The sequence below is a fragment of the Camelus dromedarius genome, chromosome 28 (assembly GCF_036321535.1).
Source record: "Camelus dromedarius isolate mCamDro1 chromosome 28, mCamDro1.pat, whole genome shotgun sequence".
Lineage (NCBI taxonomy): Eukaryota > Metazoa > Chordata > Mammalia > Artiodactyla > Camelidae > Camelus > Camelus dromedarius.
Genome location: NC_087463.1, coordinates 16043601 through 16061546, shown reverse-complemented (window position 1 = coordinate 16061546; position 17946 = coordinate 16043601).

The window sequence follows — 17946 nt, the reverse complement described above, 5'->3', positions numbered from 1 at the left end:
TTCTTTTGCAACTTTTCTTGCTTCTCTTTTTCTCCTGATCCCTTAACTCTGGCTGTGAGCTCAGTGCCTTCATTTATAATCTAGAGGCAGGCCGTGCAGTAGTTTTGTGGTGAAAACTGCGGGATTGAGCATCAGAAAGACCCGTGTTTGAGTCCTGGATCTTTGACCTTGGGCAAGGTGTTTGACTTCTCCAGGTGTAGTTTCCCCGTCTGTGAAAAGGACATAGTAATATTTACAGTAGAAAGTAGCTGTAAGGCTTAAATCAGATTCTGTATACAGAGTGCTGGGCACCGGGCCTGACGTGTAGCAAGCACTCCGTGACTGAGATATGTCTGAGTAGTGTCCTCTCAGAGACTCGTTCTTTGCTTCAAATATCATCAATCCCTGTTAATAATTCCCAGACCTGTTCCCAGATATCAGCCCTGATGTGTCCCTCTCAGCTCCATCCTGGAGCTTCCAGTGCCTACAACAACCTCCCTACAGATGACGTGCGGAGTTAGCATGCCCCACGCTAGCTGGATTAAGGAGGCTCTGGAGAACCCTGCCTGATACAGGGTCCCAGTCAGAATTCCTGAGACAGTGTCCTCTTAGGAGCCGACATTTTCAAGCAAACACCACTTTGGAGTGAGATGGTCTCTCTTTGGTCTTTAGACTGTTCCTTAAATGACTGGAAGCTTGAGTGCCTGAAATATAAAGCTGACTGTTGCAACCTGATTATAATGTGGTGGTTTGAGTCTAGGTGTCAAGGCTACGTTTAAAATTTAAAAGTAGCCGTATTATCATTTTAAAGGACTTTTGGGTTATTTATGCCTGAGCCACCACACACACACACAAATATATATACACATATATGTACACACACACATACACAAATATACACACACACATACACAAATATATACACACACACACACACAAGTGCATATACAGACACACATATCTCCTGTGTATTTCAGAAATCGATTTCAGGAAATTGGCTTGTGTGATGTGTGATCGTGGGAGCAGACAAGTCCAAAATCTGTAGGGCAGGCTGGTAGGCTGGTTACTCAGATAAGAGTTGATGCTGCATACTTGAGGCAGAAAGTCTTCCTTCTCAGGGAAACCTTAGTTTGGCTTTTAAGATCTTCCTACTGTGCGAATGAGGCCCACCCACATTATCAAGAATAGTCTGTTTAAGCACAGGGAAATATATACAAGATCTTGTGGTAGCTCACAGCAAAAAAAAATGTGACAATGAATATATGTGTGTTCATGTAAAACTGAAAAATTGTGCTCTACACTGGAATTTGACACAACATTGTAAAATGACTATTACTCAATAAAAAAATGTTTAAAAAAAAAAGTCTATTTAAAGTCAACTGATTGTAGATGTTAACCCCAGCTGCAAAACACTTTCATTGCAACACCTAGATTAACGTTTGAATGAATCCGTGGGTACTATAGCCTAGTCAAGTTGACAGATAAAACTGACCATTACAGATACTAACAAATTATCCCCAGGAACAATTCTAACTTTCCAATTTTTACATCCCAAAATTGGAGAATTCTTGAGACTCCCTGTTAAATAATCCATTGCATGCTCTTGTTCTTGTTTTTTCCCATGTCTCTGGATTTATTCACTGTAACAGACATGTATTAAGTGGCGATGGTGTCGTAGGCAGTTACACGGTATGAGGATGCACGTATGAACATGACACCACACTGCTCCTCTGGGGCTCTCAGCCGTCACCCTCACGTAAGCTCTCAGCACCCAGTGTTGGAATTGTTGCAATAAAACCATTCAGTTGAATGTTACCTCTCCCTTGCTCTCTTCCCTTTCCTTTTCTGGGGATTGACTGCATAATTTAATAGGCTGTCAAGGATCAGCACGAGTTTGTACAGGATTGATCTGAACCATCATTCCTTTTCTACCTGACAGAGCTTTTTCTGTGTGAGTGATGAAACTTGCATGTGCATAGATACACACATGCTCATATCTGCCTAGCTGCTTAAATTACATATTCGTATTCAGAGCATCTATTCATACTGGATTTGTATTCAATTTGTATTCATATGTATGAGGATATTTACTGAAACAAAAAGTAAATTCGTGTGAACCAATGTAACAGCAAGCATAAAGTGTCATTTACACGTTTGCTGTTCTAGCTTTCTTTCGGTTCCAAAGGATCTACCAGGGGTTCAAAAACGCAAACCTCTTTGTGTGAAAGAATTAATTTTTAAATGAATGAATGAATGAATATGATACTTCATCTAGAAATCTTTCTCAATTTACTGCTAAGAGTCTGAGTAGTTCTCCACTCTCATCTCTAAATCCAAATATCTGTTTCTTCCTAAGGGGATAATTTGCAAGGGGAAGAATGAAGAACAGCAGGGTTATTATGAGCTGCAAAATCCATTTACTTACTTAACTATTGCTAAGAGCAGGAGGAAGAGCCAAGCCAAAAGTGTCTGTGCTTTTGCATAGCAACCTGTCAGTTAGAATGTGGACCTGGCACCCCAATTTAAAATTGGGGAAGAAATAAAATGGTAAAAAGCTAAGTAAAGGAAAAGCTGAAACTTAGTAAGCATCTTCAAGACAATGATCAGGACAGAATAGCTCTTGACTCAGCAAGATGCTACTCAGTTCATTGCTTTTCCTTTGAAAACAATTTTGCTGCAGTGATCAAATAATATAACATTTTTGCCCTTCCTTTAAAATCTAGCTCCTTGGTAATGCAGACTGTCTTAAGAGAAAATGTTAATAAAAAATAAATTTTTATATGGCAGGTGCTAGTTTTGGGGGGTTTTTTGTTTTGTTTTTGTTTTCGTTTTGTCCATTCCTTCCTTCTTCTGCTAAAGGATGCTGATTCCATTAATCTGACATCTAGGACTGGTGGAATCATGAATGTGAGGGCTTTGACAGATCTAATATTTATGGCTGTGATACTCTTTTCATATTATAGGAGTATATTATTTCCACATCATGGGGAATGACCCAACATTAACTTCTTCTCTGAGCAGTTACAATAAATTTTTATAATGAATAATTCTGAGCAATAAATTCTTTGTCTAGGCACTGTCCATACAGCAGATACAGACTGTTTATTATTATGTGAGCTTATGGCAACCTTAACAGAGATGAAACATCTCACAGTTTATCTTGCACCAAGTGACAGGGTTTTTATTTTTCAACCCTTCATCGTTTCAGATAACTCAACCATCTGTCAAAGCTAAATGTTATTAAAATAAAAGTTAATGATTTGATGAAGAAAGGGGATAGAAATCATATGTAAAAGGCAGCCTTTTGCTCCCTCCTGGCAAGTCTATATATACATATACATTATTGCTATTATTTTTTTAACTTTGAAGTTCTGCTTCAGCTTCTAAGATCTTTCAGTTGAGAGTACATTTTTCAAATGTATTCATCATTATAAAATTAAACTACAGAAAAGCTATTCAGAAGCTATAATAACAGTTTCAGTGAGTACAAATCTCAGTCCACAAACTCAGTTGGAAAAGCACATGTTCAAATGTTCTTTAAATGATTCTGATTCTGACTCTGGGCTCCCACTGACATAAATTCCTTTTCATAGGGCCACCCTAAGGTCCTGGGGCCAGGGAAGGACCACAACTTCAAGGAGGGGCCTTGGGGCCCTACTGATCATTGATGAGACACCCCATTGTCCTGCCTGTTGGGTCTCTTTGAGGTTTGTAGTCATCTCTGGCACATCTAGGAACCTAAGTGCCCGATGCTGATTCTCAGTAGGTTTGACCACATGGGTTGTGCCGTGGGAGACAGCGCAGGCTCGCTCTGCTCTCCAAACTCACAGACTCCACTCCCTCCTGAGCCTCAAATTGGATTCCTTTGGAGCCCCTAGAGCATCTCTTGACTTCCGGTATTGCTTCAGAGATACCCTCCCTCTCCCCTCCAAAGGGCTTAGAGTTTAAAAAGAGCTTTACAAAATACTTGGACTTTTTTTTAATATGTGCATTTCACCAGAAGTTAAAAACCGGAGCTACCTTGAAATGGGTGGGGATGCGAGAGAAAAATGATTAATTCGTTAATATTAAATGAATTATCGTTTCAGTGTTAATATCTCAACAAGTCAACATGTCAACAGATTATCCTGCCAAAAGATTTTTTTCTCTATACATAAAAAAGTGCAGAGCAAGACTTGTCAGTTTTCAACACTTCTAATGTCTCTCTTCTGGTTTGAGTTTTTTCTCTTCCTTCGCATGTCAGGCCACATGAACCTGAACTGATGCTAAAACAAGAGGAAGCATCTTTTAGTACATTTAACAGATGCTTCTATTCAAATTCAGAATCAAGGGAAAGCCAGCACAAATAAGTAAATAGACTCGTGATATTGTTACCATAAGACTTACCCGATAAGGAATGTAAAATCCCTGAGCCATAGACCTGAGAGAAGAGAAGATAAAATGTTTGGTGGTCCTGATGCTGAATTGGGGGAGTAGCTGTGATGAAATAACAAATGTGACAGCTAAATATGGAGATGCACATGATTCCAGACTGTTCTTAATGTTTGGTTCCATGGCTTGAAACATTCATGCTTTTGTATCTTACCTTCTCTTTCATTCCTTCTATTAATTCAGAAGATATGTTACCAAGTACATCTTTATGTATTTTTCAGTAATGGGAGGCACTGTCCATGTTGTTTCTTTCATATTTTCCTTTCAAGGGAGGTTGGAGAGAATCTGCATTTAGTGAGTTTTGCTCCGTCTTGGGCGTTTGCTAGTAATTTCAAACAAGTTGCTTTGTTTCATCCTCACAACCACCATGTGTGGAAAGGGTGAAGAGTCCCACATTACAGAAGTGGCACCCACGACAAAGGTGGGCTTAATAGCTTGCTGAGCTCAGATGGATTCATACTCCACTCTGCCTTGATGTTCAGAATCAAAACATTTTGACTTTGTTGTGCACTGAAGTTTTACAGGTTTCCAGTCCTGCTGACTCATTCGTAAAGTGAGAATTTGCTAATCTTAAGAGCGTGTTACGTACTTGACTTAGAGGTTCCATACTAAGTGTATGGATCTACAGTCCTAGAACTAGACTGATGTTTCCAGTACATACCTGGTTGTAAATATCAATTGGTATTTCTTAAAAATACAGATATCTGCAGAAGACCTGCTGAAGCAGAATCTCCAGGTGATTCTTACGACTGCCGTGGTCAGGCTAGTGTGCAGATGCTGTTGGGCCAGGCTTCGTGGTGCCAGGACTGGCCCTGCTTATACATCCCGTCACCTGAGCACTGACCCCTGTTGTGCCCAACAGGTCTCTTTACATCTGTGCTGGGCTGGGAAGGAGTCTCACAGTTTCTCTTTGAAAACACTGAGTCTGCTAAGTTTTCACCAGAATATTAAAAACAAAATCACAAAACTTAAATCCTCTAATGTCTAGTACGAGAAAGAATTTCTAGGTAATCCCTGTGCTTGGTGTTTTGCTCTCCTTTAGATTTATTTCATTGACCTCTGGCCTTCCTGAATCATGTTGCCATGGTCACTGCCCCTGTTGCTGCTCTGGACCTCCCGTGGAAGCTGTCAGCTGCCAGTCCCACATCACCAGAGCTAGGGCAATGTTATCCTTTAAGCGTGACCCCAAAGTAAACAGAATCACCCAGTGTCACATCAGAGAAGTGACAAAGGGTCCTGATCACATATAAAGCTAACCTCAAATCCATTTTTTATCTCCATGCTCTCTGCTCCCCTCTTGGTCTGCCATGGCTTGACCTCTCTGATTGCCCTCTTGGCTTCTGCCTTCCAGCTTCACATCCTGCTGCTGAACTTCTCTCATTCTTAGCCCCCTGCTTCCTTGCTTTCTCCTGCCTTTTTATTTCAATAACCACTTCATTCATTTCATAACATCCAGTCTTATTCTTTTAAACTACATTCTACACTATGACTTGAGGAATTTTTCTGGAGTTTAAATTTCAAAGTACAGTCCCCTGCTCACAATATTTACATGGCTCCCTTGTGCCTGCAAGGTGAAGCCAAAGCTCTTTTTTGTGCCACTCCAAGCCCCTTGTAATCTGGCCCCTCCCTGGAGCCTCTCTCTCTTTCATACCAACGTCTGAGCCATCGCAAACTCTTTCATTCTCAGCGCACACCACACACATACTCTTACCTCTTCCTAGAATGCCTATCTCTCTCCTGTCTGCCTGGAACATCCCTGCCAATCATTAAAACCCTGTGCAGGTAATTACTTTCACACAAAGTGCTCCCTACCCTTTAAGACTGTGTTCATTGCTTTCCCCACGGTACCACTTGTGTGCTTCTATACACTTCGCTTTTTTGTCCATCACACAGCACAGTTTTATTTGTTTACAAGTCTGTCCTTCTTCCCAGACTTTTGTCAATGAAAGTGGAAACTGCGTCCTCTCAGCACAGTGCTGAGCAGACAGTAGACACTGAGCTAAACTTCACTGTGTACACTGGGCTGAACTGAATCCCAGGCAGAGAGCCTTGGGCACTGGACAAGTCTCCCTTCTCCACTGTGACCTCAAGACCTGCCCTGCCCTAGCAATCAGACCTGTGAGGGATGGACTGACATTTCTAACCCTAACCCACCTCCTCCCCTCTTGCCAGCATACATGGACAGAGGACAGGGATTGTCAACCTGTCCTCAAAATTCCATGGATACTAGAGCTAGCAGAAAATCAAATGCTCACTCCTCTTCTCTTCCGTGCTCCAGTGCCCTAAAAACGGTGGACAACCCTTCAAAGAAGCTCACACCATTACCTTTAGCCCCAGCTATTTTCAAAAGTGATGTTTTCATGTAGATTCTAGCCTGATCTTGTAAGCAGAATTTCTCTGGCGATTTTTGGGCAGAGCGTTGCTCTCCGTGGGCTTCATAAGGTGGCAGGCGTTATAAATCCATTGTGTGAAAGTGGCCAGAGAGGCTGTGTTACACTGAGAGGGATCCTTTCCCAGGGCTCTTGAAGCAGAGCCCATAGGCCACTTCTGCTCGGGGTGGAAGACCTATTACGACCTCCTGGTGGCTGTCTCTTTCTTCCTTTGGAGAATATTCTTCCCAGACTGTGTTCTGTTCTTTCCTTTTCTTCCAAAATTCCAATGTCTCTGCTCATGCTGCCTTTGCCCTGCCGAATCACCCTGCTTGCTCACTGTATGTCTCTGGTAGCATCATGGACTTTGGTCCTACCTTTTAGCCATTTTATTTTTTTTTATTTTGTAATTTTCCAGAACCTTTGTGGAAGTTTGTTTGATGTACCCAAGAAACTGGTATAATTGCTCAAAGTGTAAGCCTCACAGATAACACATGTAACTTCAGAAAAGCCCTCAGTGTCTAACCCAGGAGAGTGTCTAGCAGTGGGGACGTCTGGGAGATGCGTAGATGTTGGGGAGCAGTTTTTATTCTTTGCAGAGGAAGTGAATTTCTAATGGCTTTAATATTACATGAAATAAACCACTCCCCCAAACATGGTTACATCATGGCCCCAATAGGAAAGGATGTTATTTGCATATAACAATGTAGAATCCGATGAAACTGCCCATGGATAGAAGGAACCAGCCTGGGGCTCTGGCCACATAGCCTTCCTCAGATGCCTGGTGCTCAAGAGAAGATGAATATCTCAGCTCATCAGTAACCACGCTGGTTGGAAGGCTCTACATCAACAACTATCCCCCCAGCTCTGTGTAGGACAGTCATTATCTGGGCAATCAGTATTGCTTATTTTTAAGTGACAGGGTAGGAAGCTGCAATATTTACTATTATTAGAAATCGTGCTGTGATACAAAACTTTCCGAAAATGGTCTCATGTACTTTAAGGAAGCCAGGCTAGTCCTGTGATAGAAACCTTTTTTTTTAATCATCCCCACTATCTATTATTAATAGCTTTATGATTTGTGGTTTGGGCTATTTTAAGTACATTTTATCAATTTTCTTAGACATGTGGGCAGCCATGTTATTCCATTTGTTTATTTTCAGGAGAAAGTTTTAAAAACATGTTTTATGGAAAGTACCTAAATATGCCCAATTCTGAAGAGAGAAGAGTCTGGAGCAAGATTTTATTTATCTCCATGAGCAAGAGAGTCTCTGAAAGGCCATATGGAATTGAGGGCACCAAATTCTTACGAGTTGTTTTAGAAAAGCTGAGTGGACCCTATAGTTTGAAGTTATAGAGGGAAGTAATTTAGGCTCAATGTTTTTTAAAAAGCACAAAAAGCAACTGGAAAGTAGACTAGGTTATCTTAGAAGGAGTTGGCATTCCTTTATCTGAAATATTTAGAAGGTAACTGAAAGATAGTTAAGGTTTCTGAAGATGAGCTTGCCAGAGCACATGTTTGGTTGCTGGATTTGATACATGATGCCATCGACTGTCGTCTCAGCTACGTATACTTAACATGTTTTATTGGTTGCTGATTGGTAGTGAGTTGTCTCATGTTCTATTTCCTGAAGTATTTCTTTTTGAAGAAATTTAGGAAATCCGTCAGTGTTCCTAAAATTCAAAGATCTTAGTGTTAGAAGATTTATTGAGAAGGAAAAGACTAGTTGTTGGTGACCAGAGACTGGATAACACACCCTGAGGAAAATGATCAATAGCAAATACACTTTTAAAAATGAGTTGAGCATACAAGGAGTTTTGTTAATTATATACTGGCCAGAGGGAATGATGAGAAGAAAAATATTTTTATTAAAAAATTATATTTGTACAGTTTTTTCAGATGGCAGAAGTCATCTTCAGTAGGATTTTTACTATTTGGTCAGCAACGTATGTAGTGTTTTCCAGTCACTCATGAAGAAACCGAGATTAGATAACCCAGCACATACACAGCAGGTGAACAGGAAAGTCAGATTCAGTGAACAGATTTCTCTTTCTCTCTCCTTTTTAAAGTCTATCATTTTTTTTCTCTAAAAAAAAATGCTCATTTGTTTACTAGGGTGACATATTGGGCACATATTTTCTTTCAAATATGGATTTTCAATGTATCTTTTTACTTGACATTTTACTCTGAGCAATACTTCAGTGAGTATCTAACTTTAGAATAAGTGTTGATTGATTTTATACCTTTATTTTAAAAGTGTTCATTAATTCAGTTCTTTTCTTCTGGGAACTAGACAGACAATTTCAAGGGCAAGTCTTCAATATAATCAGAATTTAATTAAACTTATTATGTAATCTCTAATTCAAGCTATTTTTTATTGAGCCACTGTAATGAATACTGGGATAAAAGAAAGTATACTTAAGAAGCAGGGAAAGATGGGAAAATAAGCAAAGTGATACTGATGTGAGGCGAGGGACTGCTTCCTATGAATTTGGATAAGTGTTCACTAAAGTTTGAATAGTGAGACTGAGCTGGTTAGAAAACCTGCTAGTAAATTTTATAATGAGATTTTCTGTGCAGCTCGGGGCAGACAGCTCCCTGATGCATACTGCTGTTGTTTCTCTGTAGATCTTAAACACTTCATTTTAGCATTTTAACACAAAGCTAACAAAATTTTCAAGAGTGTTTTTTAAAAAATTAAACCTCACCAAAGAAGATATACAGATGGCAAATAGGCACATGAAAAGATGCTCCACATCATATGTCATAGGGACATGCAATTAAAACAAGGAGATGCTACTGCACACCTATTAGAATGGCCAAAACCTAGGACAGTGACAACACCAAAAGCTGGAAAGAACGTGAGGCAGCAGGAACTCTGTCTCATTCATTGCTGGGGAGAATCCAAAAGGGTACAGCTATTTTGGAAGACAGTGTGGCAGTTGGCAGTTTCTTGCAAAAGTAAACGTACTGTTAACCAAATGAGCCAGTATGTGTGCTCCTTGGTATTTACCCAAAGGAGTTGAAAACTTATATCCACACAAAAACCTGTGCATGGATGTTTACAGCAGCTTTTTTCATAATTGACAAACTTGGAAGCAACCAAGATGTCCTTCAATAAGTGAGTGGATAAATAAACTGTAGTACTTTCAGACATAGGAATATGATTCAGTGCTAAAAAGAAATGAGCTATCAAGCTATGAAGACATGAAGGAACCTTAAACACATATTACTAAGTGAAAGAAGCCAGTCTGGAAAACCTACATATTATATGATTCCAACTATATGACATTCTGGGGAAGGCAAACTTATGAAGACAGTAGAAAGATCAGTGGATGCCAACAGTTGCCGGGGAGGGAGGGATGAAAAAGCCAAGTCCAGAAGATATTTAGGGAAGTGAAACCACTCTATACAACACTATAATGTTGGAGACATGTCATTATAAATTTGTCCAAACCCATAAAATATACAACACAAAGAGTGAACCATAATGCAAAATATGGACTTTGGATGATTATGATTTGTAGGTTCATCAATTGTAATAAATGTTACCCCTCTGGTGGGGCTGTTGATAATGCATGTGTGGAGGTAAGGGGTTTAGGGGTAATCTCTGTACCTTCTGCTCAGTTTTGTTATGAACCTAAAACTTCTCTTGAAAAAAGTAGTCTATTAAAAAAATGAAAGTAACTGTATAAGCATAGAATGTGATATACTAAAAAAAAAAATCAAAGAAATACAATACTCAAAACAAAAACATAAATCCAACTAATAGAGAAGGACTTCAGTTTACTGTCTAATTATTTTGAAAAGGATTTAAATTAAGCTGTGCAGGAATTAACAAAAGTGAAAATGGTCTCACTGGCTATTTTCCCATGGTCAAAGTCACCGACAACTGCTGTTTTCAACTCTGACCTAGTGATTATACCAGCCTCAGACTGGAACGTGAATAAATCATGATACATAAACACACGGTTGTGTTATGTCTTTATTGGTATCAGGTGCTGGTTTATTTTTTTCAATTCTTTAATCAGATGTATAAACACAACCTGTTTGAGTCAGTTGGGAAGCATTACAGAAATATCATTATGTGGCTTCATGGTTTATGTATCTTTAATATCTGTAATTTAGGGCAGTGATGAATACAGACGAGATGGTTCCTTTGGCCTAGAGGTGTTCATCTGGTGGAAACAGCCACTGAAGCCACATCAGCATAAAATTAAAGTCCCAGACTTGAGAGGCCTGACTGATAGAAACGTAATCATTGAGCGTTCAGAATACAAATTATCTGGTTTATTTTTCAAATATTTGTAAATATAAACTCCTGTAGAAAAAAGTATTATTTGAGAAATAAGTCTAAATGCCCCAGGAGCTAACTAGTCTTTCAGAGTCCTGAAATGACTAAGCACTTATATGTAAACCGCAAGTTTCTAAATAAAATAGGTATTACACACACGCAGGCACATACAAATGTATTTTTATATGCATGTATGTAATATATATATTTATCTTGTACCCCAACATAACCGTATCTGCCGTTAGTATGTATATATGTATGTGTAATAGTCAAGTACATATTATATGTATATGTATAAATTATATATATGTTTTTATACTAATCTAGTTTTTAAAAGCATACACAAATATAGACATTTTAAAAGTATAAGAGAAAAATTTTAAACCTACCATTTAACTTCTTTTTTATTCATGTATAGTATAGAATCATTTTTCTCCCACTAAAATCTTACTAATGGTGTTCTAGTGGTTTCCTTTTTAAATGTCTGGCCCATAGTGATAAGCTCACACCACCATAAACTATTAGTTGGAGGCAGAATATGTATTTAGTGTGAGGCTTATCATTGGTTATACTGGACGCAAATTCTTTAAACAGTCTTCTTAATAATATGTTTGGTGGTTTGTCTGATCTCATTAGATGATTACTATTTTAACCCAAAAGTGGAGGGAAGGAAGAGCTTGTTTTAGTAGGAGGAGAACAGTCAGTTCTGACATTTTCTTGGTCTTCTCATGTACTTTCATTATAAATATTTATTGGTCATCTATGGTTTCTTCGTAGGCATTGTTTTTAAGCTATGTGTCCATATGATGAACATTATTCTAGTTAAAATAGTTGAATTAATGTAATCTATAAACGTTCAACTGGAAGCCCACCTTGTAATACTCTGAGGACAAACAGGGAGTTAAGGCCTTATCTTTAGTGCCCCCTTCTGGTGGAATTTCCACTCTGCCCTCAGATTTCTGTCCTTGACACTTGACTATGTGACATTTGTCAATCCACATAGTAAATGTTAGGAAAGCTTACATTCTTTCTTAATTTTAAATAAGTATACAAATAAAGCGTTAGTTTTCCCTCTGGCCCAGGGGATTATCTTGGCAAATCCCACTGTGAACACATGCATGCCACTTTGGAGAGAGCCTTTGTGGAACTCTCCACAAGAATAGAGCTGTTTGGGCTGCCTCTGTGCAAATACCACCTTTGATTTATAAACTTTTTTCTAAACATAGGCACAGTTAAACACTTGTGACTTAGCCTGATCTAAAGTAATCATAGCACGTTGAACACGTGAATTGTGCAGGGCTCAGATGAACAGCTTCATAATAATAGAGGAGGACAAGAAAAGAGGGTAATGATTACTGGGCGGGACTTATACTTGGATACTGTGTGCTTTTCCACCACTCTGTTTAGTTCAATTCCGCCTTTGGGTTTCCCAAATATTTATATAACCCAATAAGCTCTGTACTTAAGTGGATTCCAAAGGCACATGAAATCTTGAAGTTTAAAGGCACCCAGAATATATCTAATCTAACTCCTACTCGAGGCATAAATCCTCTCTACAAACGTCTTAGAGGTCTAAGTCTAGTGTTTGGGTTTCCACTTGTAGCATGGGCTGCTTATTTCCTCAGTAAGTCAGGATAACGGCTCCCCTAATGGCTCCTAATCTTTTTAAGGTCGAATATTCACAGAGCTTCAGTTGCGAGAAACATGACAAAGAACTGTCAACATACTGCTGAACTCTTACGATCCTATGGGTTACTTTGCCAGTTTTTTCTAAAGTATGAAATATATATGCAATAAACATGAGACAACAACCCAAAATACTCCCAAGGGTTTTGGTGCAGCATGAAGTGATTCTGTTAGGTCCTTTGCTTTAGCTCGTGTATGACTTAATGTGGACTAAGAGTACAATCACTTTTTACAACAGATAAAATTTGATGATTATTCCTAATGTACTAGAGCCCCACACATACCTACTGTTTTTAAGAATTCTTGCAAGCATTTCTGCTAAGAGGCATGCCTCATCATTTATTTGTGTTATCTGGCCTTTGGAAAGAATGGAATCCTAGAGATTTGTTTGTTTGTTTGTTTTTTGCTTATTTGTTTGTGTTTCTAACCATTACTCTATTAATATGTTTTGTTTTTCATCCTGATTATCTGACGAATTAGCTCTAAGTTTTGTATCATATTTATACCTTTGCCCCCACACCCTGCTCCCCTGATTTGAGTTTTCTCACAGAGACTCTATAAATTACGCATCATTTAATTTGCCAAGACGTGTGATGTAAATTTTGTAATATTAGATGTTTAATTTGTTTTGACTTCGTTGCCAAAGTAATACAAAATTACATTGCAGCAGGAATATCCTTTTATAACTTGAAATGAGGTGAGGCTGGATATGTATCACTAATGAAAGAAGGAGGAGGTATTGAAGGACAGGGAACATGGGAAGAAACTCATAGTGTCAGCACAGAAAGGTGAAGAATTAGGGAAAAATCTAATCATGAGTGGCTAGTTTTCATGGCCCAGCATCTTCTGACTTCCTGGTGGGGAATGACTTGTCTATATGATCCTTAAACAGAGATTATTTGAATATTAGGATTAATATTAGCATCTCTACCCCTGAGATTAATTTGTGCCGCTGTCACTTATCATGTCTATAACTACCATGAGGACAGTTACCCCCCTGTCCTGCCCTTGCACATACATAAAACTCACACACCTCCCTTCCCTGGTATCTGTCAGGCATATGCCACTCCAGGGACCTGATAGTAAAATGGACTTTGTTGGCGATTTCTACCTTAGAGTGAATGAAGTTATTCAGTCCTTTTCTGTGCATCTCTAATTTCTCATGGGGGTGGCATAAAGAAGGTATGTGTTACAGGAACTCGTGGCCTCTCTAAAGCAAACCTTGTGGCATTAGCCTTTCTGCCTGGGGCTGTCCTGCCTACTAGAAACTTCAGACTGGTCAGGAACCCTGGATGATTTCTTCCTGCCTCTGTTTCGGAAAGAGGCTTGATGCTTTAAAACAATAGAAATTGGCAAACTTCATCAGAAATAGGGACAGAAACCTTTCTCAAATGGTTCAAATAAACTGGAAAATAAGATAACAGAAAAAGTAACATTATTCTGCTTAAAGAAACGGCTTTCAGTAAATGTGGCTTTGCACCGTCCTGTCTGTCTTGCCAGGAGGCACTGGACGGCAGCAGAGTAGCGGAGGTAGTTGGATTTGCTAGAGAAAGATGAGGATCAAATAGTGTAAAGGGGGAGAAGTCCGGGATTCAGTCTATCCGATCACAACAGAGGGCAGTATGGACTTTCTGGGTACTCCATCTTTTTGTCATTGCTAAATATTGACAGTATTGGTCAGCTGCTGCTAGAAAATCTGCCTCCTGGCCTAGAATCTCCACAATTTGCCCTTTTTCTGTTTTGAGGCAGTTTTAATACTCCAGATTTGGTCAATACGGATTATTCCTTAATTCTCTCATTGTTAATTTCACATTTGTTCATGTATGCCAGGCCCCTTTATGCCAGGTACGGTTTAAGCTGAGGTCACGTGGTAGGACTCCTACATCTCCTTCCAGGCTTAGCTTTAGCCCCTCTTCTGTCTGATGATTATGAGTTTACTCTCTGATTCATATTATGGTCCTTACTGTTTTCACCACCATTCTTAAAAGGTGTAGTATTTGTCAAGCTCTTACCATATGTCAAGCATTGTTCCAACACTAATAATATAGATTATATCATCTAAACCCTTTAAAAAAAATCCTTGAGGTAGGTACTAGTATTGTCATCATTATCACCCATCACCATTATTATCACTGCCTGAAGCTATTTTGGCCCATTGACATGATCTCACTCGTCCAGGCTCATATAAGTTATTATGTGACCGAGCCTAGAATGAACTGAACCTCTAAAGAGTGTACCATTATACTTCCATGAAATGGTTTATTAAGGGTTTGCCTGGGTCAAAAATCATGACTATAAATATATTTTCTTCTAAAATGTATTTTAACAATGAGTTTGTCTAGAGTGTTGTTGTGCCACCACGATTCTCCATCTACTTTTAAGAAGTGGCGTGGCTTCCCCACACCCCCCAGTCCTAAATCCTGGTAAGTGGCTTGGGAGGTCCACAGGCCAAGCACAGATGAGAGGTGTTGAGTTTGAAGCTGAGAACCAGTACAGAGGCTGTGCTGGCCATATAAGCTCAGAGAGGGTGTGTCCCTGTATTTGATAATACTTACCAATGTCATGTATATTGTCCTATGAATTAATATTTCAGGTTTTCTTAATTTAGCCTTTCCCCGTGTCTATTCTCATAAACTCCTTTTGGATCAGCTCACTGAAATTGTTACCACGTACCGCAGTCAGATGACTTTATGAAACCTCAGTCTGTAATACACATTCTCACACACGACTGTGCATCAGTCAACACTTGTTTACTGAGAAGCTAATGTGTATTTACAGCTACACTGAATGCTCGGGAAGCTAAAAGATTTCCTGTTTGGCTGGGAGCTGCAAAAATTGTTCCCCACCTGTCTTTCACCCCTGTGGTTTTCTTCCCTCTTTTGGTACAAGAATGGTATCTGTTGCTGATTTATATTCCCCAGCAATGGAGAGAACAGCATTGGGGATACAATGAACATTCATAAATATATTAATTCTAACTATGAGCAAAGATAAACAGAAATTGATCCATCAACTTTTGAAAATTTCCACACATTTGTTCAGCGGGACCGTGAAAGTGAATTTTCAGCCACATTGAAGTATTTTAATTAAAGCTGTGTTCTCACTCCAGCCAGGTTGATCGTTCTGCTTAAATTGACTGATTCCAGTTAATAATGTGTAGCCACAGTTGGCAGCGTTTAATTTAGAATTATTTTCTGGGATTTGAATGATGTCTCACCAAGACTTATTTTCCAACTACTTAGTGCCTTCTGCTGCTACCACGCCTCCTTCCACAACAGATAATGGGGATTTTAAAAAGAAACTACCTGCCATTAGCTTTTTACGTTGCTCATTGTGTCTTCGAAGTCATTTGCAGTACTGATTAGTTTCATAGAATGATTTTTACTCTTTCTTGCCAAATGATATATTATTACAGCTTAATGATCCCGCCTTAAAGTCTCAGCGTGCCACACTCTAATGATAAAAGAGAATAATAGTAAGACTGAACACTTGAGGGTTTGACAGAACAGGGCTGGTTTCCAGCACACTTCCACGCAGGTCATTGAAATAGGCTTCCTGAAGACCTTCCTAAAGGTCTTTAACTGAAGACCCTAACATGGAGACCAGGAAAACAGAGGTTTTAGAGTAAAAGAACTAATTAAAATGAGGCAGCCTGTTAGGTTGATTTAAATATGTCTGTTGGATCTAAAGAACAAAGAAAGATCATCACCAAAGCAAATTGAATTTGATATAATGACTCCCTGTATTGCCTGGCTGTTAGTCAATGTTATTTGGGTTCTAGGCAACAAATACTGGCTCTGGCTGAAAAAAAAAAAAAAAAGCGTAAACAAGTAAACACACAAAAAGATTTCCCAGAAGGATGCTGGTTAGCGCTATATTCCAGGGGAGAATTGGTCAAACCTCAAAAAGGGCGAGGCCAACCAGAACCAGTGTCTGCAGCTCGTTTGCCATGTCTCTTTTTTGTGTGTCTTCCTATGAGGATTTGGTTCTTTGAAGCAAGTTTTTCCAGCTGGTGGTAGAAATGGCCAGGAGCAGTCTTGTCAGCTCTCAAGTCTGGGATCAGGGAAGAAAGGACTGTCTTTCCCCAGCTCTGAGTCAAAGGCTCCTGGGAAGAAAGTCTCATGGGTTTGGCTGGGGTCATGTGATACTCTCCTTTTTAGAGAGAGGTCTTAGAGGGCTGTGGCTGAAAGCACGGAGGTGGACCGCCTGCTTGCGACCTCTGCGATCTTGGCACGGTTACTTAACCACTCTGTCCCTCGATACCTTTATCTGTAAAATGAGGATAATCATAAGCTTTTAAAATGAGATGAGTGTCACCAGTAGACCTGGGCAAGAGAGGCTCCTGTTGGGTCCCACACTGAGTAGGGCTGTTATCGGCTGAATTACGCCCTCTTGGAATTCATATGTCGAAATCCTAACCCTGTTTTCAGAATGCAACTATTTGAAGATAGTGTTTTTAAAAAGTGATTAAGTTAAAGGAGGCCGTTAGGATGGGCCCTAATCCAGCTTCTTTGTGTCCTTATAAGAGAAGGAAAATTGGACACACAAAGCAATCCCAGGGATGCAAATGGACAGAGAACTACAAGAAGGTGGCCATCTGCAAGCCACAAAAAGAAGCCTCAGGGAAAAAAATCAACCTTGTTGACACGTTGCTCTCAGACTTCTAGCTTTCAAAGCTTCAGGAAAATAAATTTCTATAGTTTTAGCCTCACCGTCTGTGGTGTTTTGTTCTGGCTGCCCTAGCAAAGTAGTCCAAGGGCTTCGCATGTACCAAACAGGGAAACGTGTCAAGATTGGGTTTTTTTCCTCTTTTCTGTCTCCAGTGAGAATTTTGAAACACTAACAACCAACCGGGCAATTGGGAATTCTGGGAGAAGACCCCTAACAAGAGGGGCAGTGGGCAGAGCACTGTGTGTGTGGTGGGGGGACACGTGCAGCCTGCTTTTGCTTAGTTTTAGATGCCCCCAAGGGGGTGGCTAGTGTCAGACTGGGATCCCCGCCATGGCAGCACTACCCTCCTGCTTTGGTGACATAGTTATGAGAAACTCAGAATGGTCTGGAAATCTCAAATGGGGAATGGGAGATATAAGGAGGGAGAACGTGTGGACCCCCATCCCCTGTGGACCTGTTCAGTCCCTAACTTGGACTCAGTCCTTTTACCTTCGGCATAGGCTTTGTTTATAACC